Here is a 17,561-nt window from a genome sequence, read left to right as displayed (position 1 = left end):
TTTCCTCGAGTCTTTCCTGGTTTGAAGGGAAGTAAACGAGAAATGAACTTATGTGGTGATTTACAATGAACACCTTGAAGAAGCTTTGTGTGTTCACTTAGTTTGTTGGCTGAAAACATTATTATTTTAATTTGGCCCAGAAATCTTTTTATTAAAAGGATCATTATATGTTAGAGATGTTTATTGCCTACAGTGGAAAGTTTTATGACAATCTTTAATATCATGAGCAAAGTTTTGCTTGAAATTCTACATACTGGGAAAGCCCAGTAGGATCTGTGACAAAAGTGGAGTTGAGAAACTTCATACAAACAACCTGAAGATAAACGTGTGTCATTATTTTCCAGTGTTTTACTTTCATTTATTTATTTATTTTTGTCATTTATCACTCTTCTTTCTAACTACTTTTGGATATCTTTAGAGTGAGAGAATTAAGACTTGGGGTCATTTGGTTTGGGCCTGCCAAAAGCAGATCCTGAAACAAAGACTTGACTGCATAGTTTATTTGAGAGGAGATCACAGGCAGCACACAGGGGTAAAAGGGGGAAAGGTGAGACAGGGAAAGGAGAAAAGAGAATAAACCATGTCTTACAGAGAGCAGGGAGCAATTAGGTCTGGATGGGCCTGGGGGGGTCTCTGAAAAGCCGGAGGGAATTCTCCTCAGCATTCTTCAGTGATAAAGGCAAGGCATTTATTGTCCTGTCTCATTCCCCTTTGATTGAGAGCTGCCCCCCAAGCACATCAATTTCGCTGTCCATCCCTTGATTTTTTTTTTTTTTTTTTTTTTTTTTTTTTTTTTGAGACGGAGTCTTGCTCTGTCGCCTATGCTGGAGTGCAGCGGTGTGATCTTAGCTCACTGCAAGCTCCGCCTCCCGGGTTCACGCCATTCTCCTGCCTCAGCCTCCAGAGTAGCTGGGACTACCGGCGTCCGCTACCGCACCTGGCTAATTTTTTTTTTTTTTTGTATTTTTAGTAGAGACGGGGTTTCACTGTGGTAGCCAGGATGGTCTCGATCTCCTGACCTCATGATCCCCCCACCTCGGCCTCCCACAGTGCTGGGATTACAGGCGTGAGCCACCGCGCTAGCCCCCTCCCTTGATCTTGAGGGAGACAAAGCAAGCCCTTATGATAAAAGAGAAAGCCCTCAGGTAGAGACAATGAGAGTTGCTGGTCTTGAAAACCCCTAGCACTCTGAGAAGGGTCTGCTGCTATCGCAGGTGAACTCATGTGGAGGCCACAGAGGCAATTCCGATGTCACATTTATATTCAGTGGAAGGTTGTGGAATTCTTTATACCCTATCATACTCCTAACTCTGGCATGTTAGTCAATTTAAACATAGTGACATGGTGTTAGCACTCTTGCAAAAAAGTGAGATATCTTAAAACATGCGCTTGGTTTCTGTGACAGAGACTGCAAATGGTAGTAGCTTATTCAAGACAGATTTTTTTTTTCCTACTCATGTAACAAGTTCAGGTTCATTATAAACTGAATAGTTCCAGGTGCCTTGTTGTTGGTTGTTCTGCTATTCCTAGGACAATATCCTTTTCACATGGACTAAGATGAACTACAACATCTACTCTACATTCAGGCCCTCAGGAAGTGAGAAAAGGAAAGAGAAAGTGAAAGAGACATTTTTTCCCTTTAAGGGCACAGCTCAGAAATTGCACACAGTGTTTTCCCTCTTAGACCATTGACCAGGACATAGTCCTGATTCTCAGAAGTGTTGGCAACAATTACCACTATTTTGGGCAGATATTTGCCTAGCCAAACATTCTTTTACCAGGAGGGAAGGGGAAAATGGATGTTGGAGGACAAATAGCAACTTCTGCTACAGACCCCACGCTGACTAATGTGCACCTTCCAGGGCAGATGTGCCTGTATTGTCTTAGTTTCAAAATGGAATCTTTGCACTATATACTATTACAATTTAAAACTCATTCATGCCATTGTGAAAGCCTTAAGACATTCTGAACGTGCATGTGTATGTTTCACTGTGCTGGTACTCATAAAGTTGTTGAGTTGTTTTCCCTCCGTTAGGATAGTTTATGGTTGTGGCAATGATCTTATGTAATGGTAGCAACTTATACATGTACATATTTTAGTATTTTATCTGCTATAGCCAGCTGCTTCAATTATACCTTCTATTCTCTTTCTCAACTCCTCTGTGTCTTTCTTTCTTTCTTTTCTTTCTTTCTTCCTTTCTTTCTTTTTTCTTTCTTTTTCTTTTTCTTTCTGCCTCTCTTACACACACACACACACACACACACTTGGATGCCTTCTTGTTGAACAATACTTAACTAATTGCCAGCTATATATATATATAATATATTATGTATATATTATATATATATTATGTTTACATAATATATATAATATATATTATGTGTGTGTGTGTATATATATATATATATTTTAATGAAGCCTCGCTCTGTTGCCCAGACTAGAGTGCAGTGGCATGATCTTGGCTCACTGCAACCTCTGCCTTCCAGGTTCAAGCAATTCTCTGCCTCAGCCTACCAAGTAGCTGGGATTACAGGTGCCTGCCACCATGCCCGGCTAATTTTTGTATTTTTAGTACAGATGGGGTTTCACCATGTTGACCAGGCTGGTCTTGAACTCCTGACCTCATGATGCACCTGCCTCGGCCTCCCAAAGTGCTGGGATTACAGGCATGAACCGCCACGTCCAGACTGTTTTTTAAAAAACTGTTTTATTTTTAATTTTTGTGGGTACATATTAGGTATATATATTTATGAGTTACATGAGATATTTTGGTACAACCATGCAATGAATAATAATCACATCAATGAAATTGTGTATTCATTTCCCGAAGTATTTATCATTTGTGTTACAATCCAATTATACTCTTAATTTTTAAAAAATGTGCAATTAAATTATTGATTATAGTCCCCCTGTTGTGCTATCAAATAGTTGGTCTTATTTACTCGTCTATTTTCTTGTATCCATTAATCATCCCACAAATAAGTGAGAACACGTGAAGTTTGTCTTTCTGTGCCTAGCTTATTTCACTTAACATACTGATTTCCAGTTCCATCCATGTTGTTGCAAATGACAAACTCTTACTCTTTTTTATGGCTGACTAGTATTCCACTGTATATATGTACCACATTTTCTTTATCCACTCATCTGTTGATGGACACTTAGGTTACTTCCAAACCTTGGCTATCATGATAGTGCTGCAGCAAACATGAGAGGGTAGATATCTCTTTAATATACTGATTTCCTCTCTTTTGGGTATATACCCAGCAGTGAGATTGCTGGATTATGTGGTAGCTCTACTTTTAGTTTTTGGAGCAACCTCTAAACAGGTAGATTTACTTTTAGTTTTTTAAGGAACCTCCAAACTGTTCTCCATAGTGGTTGTACTAATTTACACTCCCATCAACAGTGTATGAAAGTTCTCTTATTTCCACATCCTCACCAGCATTTGCTTGACTTTTGGGTAAAAGTCATTTTAACTGAGATGAGATGACATTTCATATTTTTGATTTGCATTTCTCTGATGATCAGTAATGTCAAGCATCTTTCCATATGCCTGTTTGACAATTGTATGTCTTCTTTTGAAAAATGTCTATTCAAATATTTTGCCTACCATTAAATTGGATTATTAGATTTTTTCCTATAGCGTTTAAGATTCTTATATATTCTTGTTACTAATCTCTTGTTAGATGGGTAGTTTGCAAATATTTTCTCCCATCCTGTGGATTGTCTCTTCACTTCTTGATTGTCTCTTTTGCTATGCAGAAGTTTTTTAACTTGATATGATCCCATTTGTCCATTTTTGCTTTGGTTGCATGTGCTTATGAGATATTATTCAAGAAATGTTTGCCCAGTTCAATGTCCTGGAGAGTGTCCTCAATGTTTTCTTGCAGCAGTTTCATAGTTTGAGGTCTTAGGTTTAAGTCTTTAATTCATTTTGACTTGGTTTTTGTATATGGTGACAGATAGAGGTCTTGTTTCATTCTTTTACATATGGATATCTAGTTTTTCCAACATCATTTATTGAAGAGATTGTCTTGTTCCCAATGTGTGTTCTTGGCACCTTTTTTGAAAATGAGTTCACTATTGGTGTGTGAATTTGTTTCTGGGCTCTCTATTCTGTTCTATTGGTCTATGGGTTTGTTTTTATGCCAGTACCATACTATTTCAGTTACTATAACTCTGTAGTATAATTTGAAGTCTGGTAATGTGATTCCCCCAGTTTTGTTCTTTTTGTTCATGATAGTTTTGTCTATTCTGGGTCTTTTGTGATTCCATATAAACTTTAGGACTACCTTTTCTATTTCCATGAAGAATGTCATTGGTATTTTATCAGATATTGCATTGAATCTGTAGATTGTTTTGGGTAGTATGACCATTTTAACAACATCTTTCCACTTTTTTGTGTGTATCCTCTTCAATTACTTTCATCAGTATTTTACAGTTTTCACTGTAGAGACCTTTCACTTTCACTTTGGTTAAGTTAATTCCTAGGTATTTTATTTTTGGCTATCGTAAATGGGATTACTCTTTTGATTTCTTTTTCAGATTGTTCACTGTTGGCATATTGAAATGCTACTGATTTTTGTATGTTAGTTTTGTATCCTGCAACATTACTGAATTTATCAGTTCTAAGGTTTTTTGATGAAGTCTTTAGGTTTTTTAAAATATGAGATCATATCATCTGCAAACAAAAATAATTTGACTTCTTCATTTCCAATTTGGATGCTCTTTATTTATTTCTCTTGTATGATTGGTCCAGCTAGGACGTCCAGTACTATGTTGCATAACAGTGGTGAAAGTGAGCATTCTTGCCATGTTCCAGATCTAAGAGGAAAAGCTTTCAGTTTTTCCCCATTTAATATGATTCTAACTGAGGGTCTGTAATATATGGTGTATTAGTCTGTTCTCATACTGCTAATAAAGACTGTGTAATTTATAAAGGAAAGAGGCTTAATTGACTCATAGTTTCATGTGGCTAAGGAGGCCTTGGGAAACTTACAATCATGGTGGAAGGGGAGGCAAACACGTCCTTCTTCACATGCCAGCAGGAGAGAAAACTGTCAAGCAAAGAGGGGAAACCCCTTATGAAACCATCAGCTCTCATGAGAACTCACTCACTGTCATGAGAACAGCATGAGGGTAACCTCCTCCATGATTCAATTGCCTCCCACTGGGTCCCTCCCATGATACATGGGGATTATGGGAACTACAATTTAAGATGAGATTTGGGTGAAGACACAGACAAACCATATTATATGACTTTCATTATGTTGAAGTATGTTTCCTCTATACCCAGTTTTTTTGAGGGTTGTTATCACTAATGGGTGTTGAACTTTTTCAAATGCTTTTACAGCATCAGTTAAAATGATCATATCATTTTCTTCAATCCTTCATTCTGTTGATATGATGTATCATATTGATTGCTTTATGTATGTTAAACCACTTTTCATCCCTGAGATAAATCTCACTTGGTCATGATGAATGATTTTAATGTATTGTTGAATTCAATTTGCTAGTATTTTGTTAAGGATTTTTCATCTATATTCATCAGCGATGTCAGCCTGTAGTTTTCTTTTTTTGACATATCTTCCTATGGTTTTGGTATCAAGTTGATACTGGCCTCATATAATGATTTTGGAAGTATTCCCTCGTCCTCTATTTTGGGAACAGTTTGAGTAGGATTGGTATTAGTTATTTAAATATTTGGTAGAATTCAGCAGGGAGGCCATAGGGTCCCAGGCTTTTCTGTACTGGAAGATTTTTTTTTTATTATAGCCTCAATCTTGTTACTTGCTCTTGGTCTGTCCAGGTTTTGGATTTCTTCATAGTTCAGTCTTGATAAGTTGTATATGTCTAGGAATTTATCTATTTCTTTTAGATTTTCTAATGTATTGACAAATAGTTGTTTATCGTAGCCACTAAAGATACTTTGAATTTCTGAAGTATCAGTTATAATATCTCCTGTTTCATCTTTGATTTTATTTACTTTGGTCTTTTATTTTTTTCTTAGTCTCGCTAAAGATTTGTCAATTTCATCTTTTCAAAAACCAACTTTTTTGGTTTCATTGATCGTTTGTATTGCTTTATTCATTTCAAATTCATTTATTTCTTTTTTCAGTTTTTGTTTTTTTTTTTTTATTAAACTCTAAGTTCTGGGGTACATGTGGAGAATGTGCAGTTTTGTTGCATAGGTATACACGTGCTATGGTGACTTCCTACACCCATCAATCCATCACCTACATTAGGTATTTCTCCTAATGCTATCCTTCCTTCTGTTCTATTGGTCCCCTACTCCCCAACAGGCCCTGATGTGTAATATTTCCTTCCTTGTGTCCATGTGTTTTCATTGTTCAACTCCCACTTATGAGTGAGAACATGTGGTGTTCGGTTTTCTGTTCTTGTGTTAGTTTGCTGAGAATGATGGTTTCCAGCTTTATCCATGTCCCTGCAAAGGACATGAACTCATCCTTTTTATGGCTGCATAGTATTCCCTGGTGTATGTGTGCCACATTTTCTTTATCCAGTCTATCATTGATGGACATTTGAGTTGGTTCCAAGTTGTTGCTATTGTAAATAGTGCTGCAATAAACATACATATGTATGAGTCTTCATAGTAGAATTATTTACAATCCTTGGGGTATATACCCAGTAATGGGATTGCTGGGTCAAATGGTATTTCTAGTTCTAGATCCTTAAGGAATCGCCACACTGTCTTCCACAATGGCTGAACTAATTTACGCTGCCACCAACAGAGTAAAAGCGTGCCTATTTCTCCACATCCTCTCCAGCATCTGTTGTTTCCTGAATTTTTAATTATTACCATTCTAACTGGTGTGAGATGGCATCCCATTGTACTTTTGAGTTGCATTTCTCTAATGACCAGTGACGATGAGCTTTTTTTCATATGTTTGTTGGTCGCATATATGTCTTCTTTTGAGAAGTGTCTTTTATATCCTTTGCCCAATTTTTGATGGGGTTGTCTGTTTTTTTCTTGTAAATTTGTTTAAGTTCCTTGTAGATTCTGGATACTGTAGCCCTCTGTCAGTACGGATAGATTGTCAGAAAATGTGATTCTCTCCATTCTGTAGGTTGCCTGTTCAGCTCTGATGGTAGTTTCTTTTGCTGTGCAGAAGCTCTTTTTTTAGTTCCATAATTAGATCCCATTTATCAATTTTGGCTTTTGTTGACATGTAGCCTTGTAGTATGTGTTTGTAGTCATGAAAGTCTGTTGCCTCCATGTCTATGTCCTGAATGGTATTCCCTAGGATTTTCTTTACTATGCAGGCTTTTTATGGTTTTAGGTCTCTATATTTAAGTCTTTAATCCATCTTGAATTAATTTTTGTAAAAGTATAATGAAGAGGGTCCAGTGTTCAGTTTTCTGCATATGAGCTAGCCAGTTTTCCCAACACCACTAGATTAAATAGGGAATCGTATTTCCACGTCTGCTATGATATTGGCTGTGGGTTTGTCATAAATACCTCTTATTATTTTAAGATACGTTCCATTGCTACCTAGTTTATTGAGAGTTTTTAGCATGAACGGGTTTTGAATATTATGGAAGGCTTTTTCTGCATCCATTGAGATAATCATGTGGTTTTTGTCATTGATTCTGTTTATGTGATGGATTACGTTTATTGAATTGTGTATGTTGAACCAGCCTTGCATCCCAGGTATGAAGCGGACTTGATGGTGTTGGATAAGCTTTTTGATGTGCTGCTGGATTTGGTTTGCCAGTATTTTATTGAGGATTTTCACATTGATGGAAAAGATAGAAAAAAAAGGAAGTCAATTTATCTCCCCGGAGCACTTCAGCCCACGGTGGAGAAGCTTGCAGAGAAATCCAAGTTCTGATCACTGGGATAGGCAATTCCCCTCTGGCTGGAGTTGTTCAAGTGCTCCCTCTGTGCACAGGTGCTGGATGAGCCCCACATGGCTTTATTTTATGCTATGACAGGGCAACGTTGAGTTCCATGTAAAGTCTCCCAGTCACTGTTCTCTCCTTCCCAAAAGTGGACAGATTCTGTCTCCACACTGTTCAGCTGTTGCTGGGGGATGGAAAGTGGGTGTTGTTAGAGCTTCAGAACTGTGTCTCCTGACCTCCTCAATGCCTCTGCCAAGGATATGACCTTGAAACCAGGTGCTCTGATTGCTTCCCTGATTTTTAGTTCTTGTGATGCCGCTTTTCTGTGAGTAGATAGTTGTTAAAGTTTGGTGTACCAGCAGGGGTAATGAATGGTGTAGGTTTCTGTTCCACCATTTTGTTCCACACTCAAAATAAATAAAGTAGGTTTTGATAATATTTTTCCATCTTTCCCTTAAATTTGACATTGTTTTCTTAAAAGTGTCACAGTTGGACTTTCTCATGATAACCTCTTGCCTTCTCGTTCAAGTGCTACAGCTAATATCTGTCAATTTCTCTTATGCCAGCTTTCCACTTTTCCTGCCTTGCTCATCCCCTGCAAAAAGAGGGCATCTTCACTTTATCTCTTAGGAGTGGAATTACCTCCCATCGTATATTGAAGAGCTACATATGCTTCTTTCCAAAACTTGAAAAAAAATTTTCTCATTTGTAATGTTAAAACTTACACACAGTGAAATGGATCACTAGGATGTTATTGGTGATTGCTGGAAACAGGAGGAGATAGAATTGAGGACAAGTGCTGTGTTCCTAAAGGGTAGGAGATGCACTTGTCTCTACCTATATCCATACATGACTTATGCATATATTCTATAAATTTAGTATAATCATTGATATTGTGATAGTGATTTTATCTGAAATTCTTCATATGCTGGGAAAACTGCTGACTTCTAGTTAAGTGGCAGAGCTTGGATTTGAGTCCTGGGCTGCATCCTTAGGCATATGCTGCTGGGTTTAGCATTGTGGTCATTAAGAAAAGTTAGGAATGTGGCTTAAAGTGGGTCACAGGCAAAACTTCCAAAAAAATAAAAAACTTTTGGAGACCCTGGTTTAGCTTTCTGCATTAGTAGAGTTTCAAATCAGAATAAAAGGCTATAAATGCTCAGATTTCTGGAGGCTTCTCACGCCTTCCCGTTTTTGCAGAAACGATCTGTGGATTTCCGTGGAGGAGCTGCAGTCTGCACTGCTGCAGAGAGGGCCTGAAGCACCAGAGCAGTCGCAGAGGCAAAGGCCCCTCTTTGAGTAGTGGGGAGGGAAGCACCCACCCGCTCCAGGTAAGGTGAGAGCTCTGTGCAGTATAAAACTATAAACGTCCTAACACATCTCAGTTGGCTTTGATAAAGTAGCAGGGTGAGCCTGTTGAGAAAGATTATTGTTTATTCCAAGATGGGAGACTTGACCTCATAACAAAACTGTGTGGGAGCCAGAGAATGGAATTTTAGGAAATGAAATTTCTATAGGGCTGAAAGCTTGACAAGCAGTACCCTCACATAAGGTTTCTCTTTTATCCTACTAATATCTCCTTTTCTTATTATTTTTTAGGATTATTATTGTTATTTTATGGATGAGGAAACCAAGAGCCAGGGAGTTTAAATATCTTACCAATCTGGTCAGTAAGTTTCAGAGGAAGTACTTGGCTCTTTCTCTGGATGTATTTCATCTTTGAAATTCAGAACTGATGTGGGATGGAGACTCCTGCGTAGCACAGATTATAATAATAAAAAATTAGAATGACTCAGTTATCTACTCCCAGTCCCTTTCCTTCTCTCTCTGATTTCTCTTTCTGATTCTTAATCACAAGCTGTAACCATGTTGCTAAGCACCTGACATGGTTTGGATGTTTTGTCCCCCTCCAAATCTCATGTTGAAATGTGATTCCCAGTGTTGGAGGCAAGGCTTAGTTGGAAGTGTTAGAGTCATGGGGGCAGATCTCTCATAATTGGCTTGGTGCACACACGATTGAAATAAGTCTAAAATAACTTAAAGTGTGTAACTGGATTGTTTGTAACTCAAAGGATAAATTATTGAGGGAATGGATACCCCATTCTCCTTGATGTGCTTATTTCACATTGCATGCTTGTATCAAAACATTTTAGGTACTCCATAAATATATACACCTACTATGTACCCATAAAAATGTTTTTTAAAAGTGAATTCTTGCTGTTAGTTCACTAGAGAGCTGGTAGTTTACAGGAGCCTGACTCCTCCTCCTCTCTCTCTTGCTTCCTTCCTCAACACGTGACACACTGCCTCTCTTTCACCTTCTGCCATGATTGAAAGCTTCCGGAGATCCTCACCAGAAGCAGGTGCTGGAGCCATGCATCTGTACAGCCTGCAGAATTGTGAACCCAATAACCTCTTTCCTTCATAAATTATCCAGCCCTAGGTATTTGTCTGTGGCAATGCAAAAATGGACTAACATAGCACCCTTGAAGCTGAGGATCCAAAATACTTTCAGTTGGGTTCAAAAAGCATCGCCCACTGCTTCAGGCTGAACTGGAATTTCATCCATCCTCAGTAACTACTGGGGTACACTTCCTGAGGAGCCCCAAACTCTACAAATTAGTCTGCCTCCTCAGTTTCTCTAAGGGTGATGACAGCAGCCCACGTCATGAGCCCACACAAGGGCCATGCATTTGGTTAAGCTCTTTTGATATTTCATTGTACTTAAGACTGAGGTTCACTTTAGGATATTGGTTATATCATTGCCTCATTTTACAGTTGAGAGACTTAGAGCTTAGAGAAGTCACTTGTCCAAGGTCATAGCAGGGCCAGGATGCGGACCCAGAACTACCTGTCCCCAATGCCCCCACTTTTGGTCATCTTGATAGGTGTCAGCTCCATCACTGAGGAGGGCCTTTGGTCACTTGGATGTGCCTCCCACTTCTACTGAATGATCAGCATCAACCTCACATAAAAGAATACCATGAATATACTGCACAGGGGATACCCACACATCTTGTGTCTTACTTCTGCTGCCATTAGTCAAGAAGAGAGATTTCTCCTTCTATGATTGCACTTTTGTTTATTATTCAGTGTTATTTCTCTACATAGATATTTACATTATCTTAATTTTTCAAGCTTTCCTCCACACATTCCTAGTCATAATCCATTTTGTCCTTAACTTTTCCCTTGCTTCTGCCAAACCTCACTTTTTCATTGAAATTCACAGATATAATGTCTCCCAAGGAGGATAAAATTCCTGGCTGATATTAACCCTTGCCATGTATTTCATAAATCAATTTTTATAATGTCCTTAAGTTAATATAGGATCATGTGGAGATAACGCTCAAAAGAGTTGCAAAGAAAATGCAATTGAAGGCAGAATTATTCTTCAAACAATTGAATGATAGTTACCAAATTGTGTGCTAGACACTAATGAAGATTCTTGATCACAGTGACATGATTACTCTAATTTTCATGATTTCTATTCTCTATTCAGTCTACCTACATTTCTTCTTGTCTGCCACTTATTACATATTAGGTACACAAAGATTACTAAATAATAAAGTCATAAGTGAGTAACGAGAATATTTTATGAAAACATTTTCCCTCATATATAAAACCCAAATTTGTTGATTAACTGGTAGGGCCAGTGTGTGCATGCATGTGTGTGTGTGTGTGTGTGTGTGTGTGTGAGAGAGAGAGAGAGAGAGAGATAAAATTTATAAATGTGATTTTACATGCAAGCTATATAAAATCACATAAAATATTTGAAACTACATAAAAATGTATACTTTCATATAAAATACATGTAAAATCCTACATATATGATATATCATATGCAAAATGTCAATATATATAAATAGCATATATGATTATGTATTTATCTCATATATATGATTTTTACATATATTTTAACATATATACGATTTAAATTTTTAAAACAAATCTGGGATACTCTTCTAGTCTGGAAGTCTTGGGGCCTCTTCTAAGGGCACTGCTCATCTCCAGAGGGATAATCTGTGTAATCTGTGATCTTCTCCCTGACATGCTCTGGGATATTCTACTGCTAAACCTAAAGTGGATCCAGGAGAGGTTCCTTCCGGCTCAGGGTGGTGAGGTCTGAGAACAGCCAACAGGTATTTAATAAATGTTCTAATTGGCAAGCCAGGGCCAAGTATAAATGGTCTGGGATCACTTTTCCTCAGTGAGGTGGTAATAGTGGTCCTCACTTGTACTGTGTTTCCTGAGCTTGAATGTGCACTCCCAGACCAACTGCATGTGAGCTTTACAGGGAGCTGCTGAGGCAGCATCAGAGGCACTCCTGGCTTGATTTTACAGAATACAGAATCTGATGTCTCCTTAGGTAAATCATAAAGTGCCTTGGTCATGAAGCAACAAATAAGTGGGAGATATAGAACTAGATCTTAGGTTTTTTTTGTTTCCTAGTTTATTGCCTTTCCTATTACATTTTACTCTGCCTCTTCCTCCCTTCAATAGTTTAATGCATTCCCAGGAGAGAGGGGGTACATTAAAAGGCAAGCCCATTGATATTGTACAAATTTTTCAGATAATATGCATTCTATCTTATTTTTCATACTCTAACTATGGAGCACAAATGAATTATTTTTCCCTTAAGTGTCATGGTTTTAAAGTTCTATCCCGGTTGACAACCTGCTTTCAGCCTCATGTCATTTTACACAGTTGACATATGAGCCCATCTCTCCTTCTTGTCCTCCCCCCCACCTTCAGTAATTGGGTTTATAATAGAAACACTAACTCAACATTAACTAAAGTGATACTGTCAAGTGATATGATAAGACGGCTGGGTCATGTTTTATAGTAATGGATTCTCTTTGGGCTTCCTTTCCAAGATCATGAGATGGTCCCTCACCCCTTAAAGGGCAAACAGAAAGTGTGCAAGCCACAGCAGAAGGAAATCTGTGGCAAGTTATGCCTCCATTGTAACTTCATCCCCAGCATGGTAAAACAAACACCCAAACAATCTTTTGTTAAAAGAAAATATGAACAGGATATTTTAGAAAAAGAATAGATAATGAGATGAGGCCTGTAAAATGAAATGTAATTTTGTTCCACCAATTAATTTACCTTCCTATGGAGTTGTTTATAGTAGTTAGTTGATCACATTCATGTGAATCTCTTTATTTTAACCCTTTAGCACTACAGTGTAATAATCCCTTCCTTGGTTTCTCTTACTTGATTTAGGACAGATAAAATTTTCAAAAGAAAACAAAAAGGAAATCATTGCACAGACAGTGGGAAGAAATACAGAGAGTATCAGAATAGTAAACCTTATAGAGATTTCTGCTCCTGTCTTAGTAACATCTAGAAAAAGATGACTGACAAAGTTTGGTAGGGCTGATACAGTTTTGCAGATGCCAAAGATGAGGCTTTGATCTTTCTCAATATGTTCCTTATGCCAGGCCAACTTAAAACTTGACTGTAGCACTTATTATCTGTGTCACATGTTGCAAGTTACAAAATCTCAGCTATTTAACCTGAAAAATGGGAATCATAAGCGCACCTACTCCATTGGATTGTTGGGGGAATCAAATGAGGATGATGCATTTAACAAATTGCCTGGTATAGAGTAAATACAGTCACCCTTTGTTATCCATGGGGGATTGGTTCCAGAATACTCCATGAATACCAAAATCCTCAGATGCTCCAGTCTCTTATGTAAAATGGTATAGGATTTACATAAAACCTATGCACATCCTTCTGTATACTTTAAATCATCATTAGATTACTTATAACACCTAGTATGACTTAGGAAATAATGATAAGAAAAAAGTCTGTACATGTTCAGTACAGATGCAACCATCCATTTATTTTCCTAATGTTTTGATCAGTGTTTGGTTGAATCCATGGATGCACAATCTATGCATATGGAGGGTCAACTGTACTCATTAAACACCATCTATAATTATTACTATATATGTTGACTGACAAAACCAGGGTCCTGAGAATGCAATCATATCCTTAGAAAATGCCAGAAAAAAGAGGATTCTAGGTTCTCTACCTTCCTCAGGCTAGCACACTTAGCTTTTGCTTTTGGTCAGAGGGATGAGTTTCTTTCTTAATACTTACTCTCATAATGCAATGATTTCATCCATCAGCTGAAGTCTCTCCCTTTTAGATACAATGGAATGGGGGTTTGTCTTATACTTTACACATCTGCTGCATAATTCCCTAAAGAAACCAAAGGACATAAGAGCCTCCACCAGCCCACAGGCCTTGTTTCTAACACATAAAGCAACTCTTTTATGTTTAAAATTATATATTTCCAAATACATAATTGGAAATACATAATTGTATTTTGTACTTTTTCTTGTTTTCTACTAATCACTTAACATTTTTGTGCATGTCATACAGAAACATTTAAAATTCTTGGGAAAATTTTAAGAGTAATATAGGAAGTCTGTTGGGTTATTAACTGATGAAAGATTTTGAGAAAGAGAATAACTTTTGCAAGCTTCACTTCTAAAGTTATATTTCTAGATTTGTTGGATATTTGCTTGAAGAGCCTCGCCTATTTTTACAAGCCCAAATGTTGAACACCAAAAGACACTGGCCAGAAAATAAAGCTACGTGTCTTTATAACTGTGCAGAATTTTAGAAAACCACAAGACTATGACTCACACTGCTGCTATGTAGACATCCAAGCTGTTGGGGTCACTCGCTGTGCTTACGGTGTGTATTTGCTGGATAAGAGTGCTTCAGAATTATTTTTCTGGCTTAAAGTTTTTGGACATATTGCTGGGTGAGAAGCAGGAAGTATTGCAAATTCCCTTGTTTTGGTTATTTTTGTGATGAGTGCAGAATAGATGTCCCTGGAGGAGACAGCTACGTTCTGAGCAGAGTGCCCTGAGATTTGTGTAAGTGTAAGTGTAATGGTTATAGAGCCCTTCTTCCAGGGAATATTCTGTTTGCTTATGATAAATATAGGAAGTAAAAGTCAGGGGGCTCTGTTAGAAAGGGCAGGCGGATTTTTCCCAGTGGGCAGATTGCCCGACCTGCAGAAGGCTCACACTTGATTGCCCCACTGCTGGGCTATCTAGATGCCTCCCAGGTGACCTGGTTACTCCTCCCCCATAGAGATCAGTGTGCATTTGCACACCATCTTTTCAATCTGAAAAAGGTCATGGATGCTTCCAGTGTATTCACATCTAATCTGAGGAGAAACCTGATTCTTTAAGTAAAATGCTGTCTATCAGGTGTATATCTCTTAACAACACAGTCCAAATGGTCAAGAATTATCTCCAGATTTTCAAAGGTAAATGTGAGCCCTAAGCAGACCCATCTTTAAATGGCTCACATGAGAGATATGTTTCCTTGTTTTTTTCTTACACAGATTCTTTCCAAAGTAAAACAATCTCTAAGGGATTTTGCTCACCCCCGGAAAGAAGGAACTCAATTCAGACAGAGGCACTGTGACCAATTCACCTCATGACCCACTCTGGTTAGAATGTTGCCCCCAGGGCTTGAATGTGGAATATTCTCTCCCTACTCAGCTGCTCCTGACAGCCTCTCAAAGGAGCAAGTAGTGCAGCAGGAATTAGTGATGGAGAAGGGAAGATGGATTTCAGAATCCAGGTTGTATAACTTTGCAGTTGTATGCCTTTCACTGAAAGCCCGGCAAGGAGATTTAAGGATGGGATACCAAAGTTTGATGTTTGAATATAACAACTTGTCCCAATATAAAATGAGACTGGGCATTACTGTATGATCTGCATGGGACTGCAGCCGAATGAGAATGTCATCGTGGGATGACAACTTGGAGGTGATAGGATGCAACCCTAAATGAGCCACATGCATCCTTAACCCCTCTGTACTAGAGAAAGGAGTTTGGGGATGGGAGGCCTGGGGACCAGACCCAGGGATTCTGGTGTCCATTTCTGTCTTGATGGCACAGATAAGAAATCTTATTGTGGCTAAGGTTGCCTGGCAAGTAATTGCCAGGATGGAGTGCTAAGCAAGCAGCCGCCGTGTCAGAGAATCTGACCTTGGGAAGATAATGAGACAAGGAGAATTCAGAACAGATGAAAGCCAAGAGCACCTACTTTATCTACTGACAGCCAGAGAACACCTTCATGCTCAATCAGTTCCTGCTAATGAGACAAGATGGGGCAAGATGGTAAAACAGCAGTAACAGGCAAACTTTTTTTTTTTCAGCTTAATGATCTATAACTTAGTTAGATAAAATTGTCTTTTAGGTCAGGCAGCAACATAAGTCTGAACATTAAATATATATATATATGAGCAACACCTGAATCATTTTGGTTTTGTTTACTTTGTAAAGGAAGTGATGAGGCTGAAGGAAATAATGAAGGCTGAGGTTGAGGGAAGCCCCTGTATGCTTTGAACACACCATTTTCTGATGGAGTCTACTAGGCAGACAGTATTTTATATTAAAATGCTGTTCCATGACCAGTACATTCCTTAAATCATTCTCTTTTACAAATCCTGTCACTAGCTGTTTTAACGTCCAACAGGAATTTTAACATGCACCTGACACTTTTAATTAATCAATGCTTTAGTCTTTCTCTTCTGTGCTGCAAGTTATTACATGCTTCCTGGAGATGACACTGCAGTTTCAATAAAGATTGGAACACCTATCAACAGGGGAGTTTTTGGACACCACCTTCTTGTTTTTACAGTTGCAGAAATGGTGTCCAGGTCACGAGAGAAGGGACAGTTTCTGGGTGCCACTGCTTTAGGTACTAAACATACGGTCTCATTTAATTTTCCCTCACACTTTTTGTGGCACTGCTTACTTAGCTTCCTTTATAGATGAGAAATCTGAGAGCTCACAGAAATTACAAAAGTTCTCCAGAGTCCTATATCCGCTAGTGTGTCATCATTGATCATTTTACTGCCAAAGTGTCTGTCCTTTTCACTGCATCCTGATAGCTGAGTTTTCAAGATAGTCACATGGAAAGGGGTGAAGGGTATGATTCATAAAAACAAAATCATTGTCTTTAAGATATGAGAAAGCTGGTTCTGAATGAATCTTTTTTTTTGTTAAAATATACAATGTTTTTTGAAAGAGTGTGATAAAAGATAAGTGTAATGTCATTGGCAAAATTGGTGGTACCCCATCTGGGTCAGAAACGGTTAGTGGGTTCTTGAGCAGCTGAAGATGACGTCTTGTTGATGCTACTGAGGTCTGCAGGACTATTTTCTTGCCTTCTGAAGAGGGGAAAGGCTACACCATGGCCTTTATTTGCTCTATCTGCACGCACAGACACATGCACACTCACACATATACACATCAGAGGAATCACAATTGAGCAGAAAGCTGCTTTCAGGAGTAACAGATGAAGAAGGAACATAGACAAGTGCCTGGTTAAGCAGCAGGGTGTTGCAGAGGAGGTTATTTAATTCTGCTGTACATCTTCTGGATGGTCTGAAGAAGTTTATATTATATTGCACTAGTGACATGACATGATACTGGACTGCACAGTGGGTTGTGCCCTGTGGCAGTTGCACTGCTTCATTCAGCCACTGAAGATTTGGAACATCCATTGTTTTCCTCTAAACACTTCAACTTACGTTTACCAAGCTACTCCTTATGTGGCCATTTAGTTAGCCTTGCAAGTTTGTTTGGTTGAAGAAAACTTAGAATTTTTTATAATTGGAATGAAATCTGCTTCTTCTAGATATAATATAATAA

The sequence above is a fragment of the Papio anubis genome, chromosome 8, assembly GCF_008728515.1.
Source record: "Papio anubis isolate 15944 chromosome 8, Panubis1.0, whole genome shotgun sequence".
NCBI lineage: Eukaryota > Metazoa > Chordata > Mammalia > Primates > Cercopithecidae > Papio > Papio anubis.
This window is presented reverse-complemented; position numbering follows the sequence as displayed.